This window comes from Jaculus jaculus, chromosome 6 (assembly GCF_020740685.1).
Source record: "Jaculus jaculus isolate mJacJac1 chromosome 6, mJacJac1.mat.Y.cur, whole genome shotgun sequence".
NCBI lineage: Eukaryota > Metazoa > Chordata > Mammalia > Rodentia > Dipodidae > Jaculus > Jaculus jaculus.
Genome location: NC_059107.1, coordinates 103,365,952 through 103,371,475, shown reverse-complemented (window position 1 = coordinate 103,371,475; position 5,524 = coordinate 103,365,952).

Sequence of the window (5,524 nt, the reverse complement as noted above, 5' to 3'; positions counted from 1 at the left end):
TAACTTGGAGTGATACTCAAGTTTTCTATATTCTCACTGATTTTATGAATACTTTGTATATTAGTTAAAATAGGAGTTTGATGTTTTCTACTGTAATTTCAGATATTTCTAATTCTCTTTAAATTTTTATTAGACTTTGTTGCATGTATAATGCAGGGTCCTTACATTCTGAGAAGATTTATATCCTACGGATGGGTAGATTAATATAAAATTTTGTAATATACTTATTTGCTTTAAATTAATGTAAATACCTGAGACTTTCTTCATTATGGATATGAGAGTTTAAAAACATATTTTATTATTTATTTGTAAGCAGAGATAAAGAGAAGAGGCACAGAGAGAAAGATAGTGAAGGAGAGAGAGAGAGACAGAGAGAGAAAGAAGAGACAGAATAAGCCCAGAGCCTTTTGCCACTGCAAATAAACTCTAAGTACATGCACCACTTTGTGCATTTGGCTTTACGTGGTCACTGGGGAATCAAATTGGGTCCCTCAGTCTTTGCAATCAAGTGCCTTTAATCACTGAGCAATCTCTTCAGCCCCTGGAAGAGGCCTTTTATTCTCATATTTTCAATGTAATGGTATCTCCATTTTTCAAGTATATGTCTTTCAGGAGTGCTTAGATGAACTGATCTCTATTAAGTGTTCTATCTGAACCGTATATTACTGATAATGTGATTACTGATAATGCTGACCTCAAATCAGACTAACTGCAATTTGTTGCATGTTCATATTTTTTTTTAAATATGTATTTATTTACTAGACAGAGAGGGAGGGAGAGAATGGTTGTACCAGGGCCTCCAGCTACTGCAAACAAGCTCCAGACACATGTGCCCCTTTGTACATCTGGCTTATGTGCGTCCTGGAGAATCAAATATGGTTCTTTATGCTTCATAGGTGTTGCAGTCAGGTTCACATTGCTGGTAGAAATCATCCAACTAAGAGAAAGTTGTGGGAAATAAAAAAGATTTATTTTAGATTACAGGCTTGCGGGAAAGCTCCATGACTGCAGGATAAATGATGACATGAGCAGAGGGTGGACATCACCCCTTGGCCAACATAAGGTGGACAACAGCAACAGGAGTGTGGGCCAAACACTGGCAGGGGAAAACTGGCTATAACATCCCTAAGCCTACCCCAACAATACACTCCCTCCAGGAGGCGTTAACTCCTAAATCTCCATCAGCTGGGAACCTAGCATTCAGAACACCCAAGTTAATGGGGGACACCCGAATCAAACCACCACAACAGGCAAGTGACTTAACCATTAAGCCATCTCTCCAGCCCTACATTCATATTTTCTTAATTTTGTTGTCTTTTTCCTCTTCTTTTGTATTGAGTATTGTTTATAAACTTGGACAAGATTTTTGTTTCTGTTGAATGGAGTTCTAAAGTGTTCCAATAATTAATTAATTGAAGTACTGCATATTTTGGCACCACAATATCCAGTTTGAGAGTTAACATTCACATCCCCATTTTCCTTACCACTTCTTTTGTGCAGTTTTATAAATAATTACTTTAATATGGCTATACTACGCATGTTAGAGGGTTTGGTAATTGTAATTTCTGAGTTACATGTAGATCACCTTCAATTGACCGTTTTCCTCTTCCTAATAACATCATTTTCTCATAGCTTTTAATTTTATGCTATGTATGGTACTTTCAATAACTAGCAGGATCGAAAAAATTTAATTAAACTGTGCTCTTTCTACTAGATTGTGTATGTGAATGGTTGTTTCATTCCAGTGAGGGTTGTCCTGAGTTGAGTCTAGGCAGCCGTTTTAATTTCGGTTCCTTCTGATTTAAAAGTGTTCTGGTTTGATGACTAGTGTACATGATAGGCCATTAGAAGAAGTGAGATGTAAACATCAAGAGACTCTGTGGAAATCATTTTGTAGTGTCCACCTCAGCCACTGGTGTCAAGCATTGCTGTCCATACTTTGCCAACCCTGTCCTAAGCACAGAAGAGGAATCAATGGATTGGTGGAAAGAATTAGATCTAAATTTGGTGCCCTCAGTGCTTCCCAGTTTGTTACCCATTCTCAGAGGTTAATATCCAACTGCTTTCTTTCCCCAGCAGCATATTCCTACACAGATGGCCAAGATAACTCTGTGCCATAATGTAACTGTGGCAAGTACTCCTTGAGGTAACAATTCTCAGATAATCTAATGTCTGCTTTCCTCTCATGACAGAAGGCTTCCAAGAAATAACTTAAAAGGAGGTCATAGCTTCATAGTTAATAGCCCATGGTCCTGGTTCCATTGTTTCTGGGTCTGTGGTGACAAAGAACAGCTGTGGGGCAGTACTGCTCTCTTCCAGGTAGCAGAAATGAAAGGACCAAGTTCAGGACATATGCTTCAAAGAGGAGGAAGTTCCACAATGGCAGGGGGAAACAATGGCATGAGCAGAGGGTGGACATCATCCCTGGCCAACATCAGGTAGACAATAACAACAGGAGAGTGTGCCAAACACTGGCGTGGTACTAGCTATAACACCCATAAGCCCATCCCCAACAATACACCTCCTCTAGGAGGCTTTAATTTCCAATTGCCATCAGCTGGGGAGACTAGCATTCAGCATACCTAAATTTATGGGGGAACACCTTAACCAAAACACCAGAGATGGGTTCTCCATTACATACTTCCTCCAACCAGACTGCACCTCCCAACAGCCCATTAGGTATGAATTCATCGAAGGATTCACCCACTGATAAAATTGACAACCTTATGTCTGATCATCTTTCACAAGCTCATAAACTGACAACCAAGCCTTTAGCACATGACCTTTAACCCAGCACCAACCAGAGTTCTGTCCCTAATTGGAATTTAGTTTCTTTAGACTTCATTTTGTGTGTGCATGCATGTAAATCTTTAAATTATTATTTACCAATAATTTCAACAGAAATTAGAATATGCTGTAACAATTTATATTCTAATTAGACACAAAACTATCCTATTTCTGATATGTATTATGGAATATATCTTATATATTACAATACATTACAAATCAATTACTTAAGGATAAATTTCTTTCTTTTGCAATGTCCTTACTGGAATTCACTATGTAGTCTCAAGGTGACCTTGAACTCATGGCCTTAACAATACTCCTATCTCTTCCTCCTGAGTGCTGGAATAAAAGGCATGTGCCACCATGCCCAACTACTGGATTGTTTTTTTCAAAAATACTTTTTATTTATTTGTGAACATAGAGAGACAGAGACAGAGAGTGAGTGAGTATGGGCTCATCAGGGCTTCCTGGTACTGCAAACCAAGTCCAGATGCATTCACCATTCTGTGTAGCTGAATTTACATGGGTACTAGTTAATTGAACCTGGGACAGCAGACTTTGCAAGAAGTGCCTTTAACCACAAAGCCATCTCCCCAGCCATGCATTGGTTTTCATCTAATGTCATTATAAAAATGACAGTAGAATTTTAATGAAAACCACATTTGGGGGGCAACAAAAATATACACTCTTCCTTGTCCTGTCCACAGCCTCTTCTTTGAAAACTGCATTTTTTTCCATCTGTCTAAATGCCATATACAATAGTCTTCTGTTGTTATTTCTGGTTTATTTACTGACATTATACATAAATAGTAAATATTTATGATTTCTCAGTCATTCAGACTTTTGCCAGCATTTTCTCTTCCATTACATTTTCTTATATGTATTCATAGGAATTCTGATTTTCATTATTAGCAACTGCAAACATTTTTCACTCTTTGTTAAGCTGGATCTATCTTTAAGGTTTACTTTGGGAAACTTAGAATTTGATTTTCCTTTAGCCAGAGTAATAGGGAATGAGGAGGGTTTTTCAAAAGATAGAGGTCATGTACACCACAAATGAGTTTATAAATGATAAAGAATAGAAAAATCTGAACTTTGAAATTAGACAAAATGGATTTAACCATGGCTCTTCATGTCATGTGCTATATGTGGCCATAGATAGATTTCTTAACTATTGTGCTTTTCTGTATCCTCTAGAAATCTGGCATAGTAAAATTATCTATATCATTTGATTGTCATTCAGTTAATATTACAAATTAATTATAACTATCTCATACATATCAATAATGTTTTCACTTCTTTAAGTTCTCAGTACCAATGTATGTTTTGAAGCCAAAGTTTAATCACATATTAGTCTATCATTGAAGAGAAAGTCTATTATTGTGGAGAAATGGGTAAGTTCCAAAAATAACATTAACAGTTTATATGTTTAACTTAATTGTGATTTTTGATGTAGTGGTTTAAATGTGTAGCCCCATAGACTCAGGCTTGAATTTTGAGTCTCCAGTGGGTGGATTCCTACTGGGAAATAGATATGTCCCTGAGGGGTGGATCTTGAAGTCCATCCCTAAGATGTGTGGAGAACCATTAGAGTTCTGGAGGTTGGTGCTTGTTAGTAATTATGTTTGCTGATGTCTCTCTGCTTGGATCTGTAGAAATGAACCAGTGCCTTCTACCATGAGCCCCTGGAGTTTGTAAGCCTGAAACAAACCCTCTCTTCCTGTAAGCTGGCTTTGGTTGAGTTTTTGTCCAGCAACTTGAAGCCAACTCACATTTGGCTTCTTTCAGAAGGCAAATGACTAATTCTATGATATTTTGAAATATCAGTTGAAATCTAGATGTGCCTGGGGAAAGATGATAAGAGAAACAAAGGCACTCCAGTAAGATAAATGCAATGTGCAAAGTCATTATGAAAGCCATACTATACAAACTAGATCCTTGGCATCCTTAGAAACAAGAAGCTTTTTGATATAATTATGTTAGTATATTTAAGTGCATTACAAGATATATGAAGCAGGAATGGGTCATAAAAACTGTACGCTATGACAGTTTTTATATTTCAGCATAATTTCAAAATAATTCATGAATGGCGATGGCAGACTAATCAATATAAGCAACTTAAGCGCTAGAGCTCATGTAAAAGTATCATGCATTTTCTTAGATCAATGAACAGAGTTGCTGAGAAGATGGCACCAGGAAGGATGGCAACTGGAAAATTAGACTGCTGAATTCCTTATCAGGTTTATGATTTGAAGATCAGTTTGATTCAACATGAGATGGAATCAAGATAATTTATTTTCAAGATAATGCATTGACTTTGGCAAGTGCACCACAGAGTTAAATGTGTACAAAGACCCTCTTCCCTGTGTTGATTTTGGAGAAGGGACTCACAACAGTGGATTCCACGGGAAAAGTAGATTTCTAAGATCAGCCATCGTGGAAAACAGCAAATACATTAGGATTTGCAATTCTTTCATTTGGATTTCCTTGCCTTCTAATAAATTACAGCATAAACGTTCACTTTAGTTTTAGCAGTAAGAAGCAAGAATCTAAGATAGCATCACAAAGTTCAACTTTTTATTCTGAAATTTCAAGTATCAAAGTCAATGTATTCTCAAATGCTAATTATAAATGCAAAACTCATAACATAACTTTCCCATGTCTAGAGGAAAACATGCTTACATAGTAAGATGGACAGAAACAGATTTCATCTCCCATGTCTTGGGAGCTCAAGTTA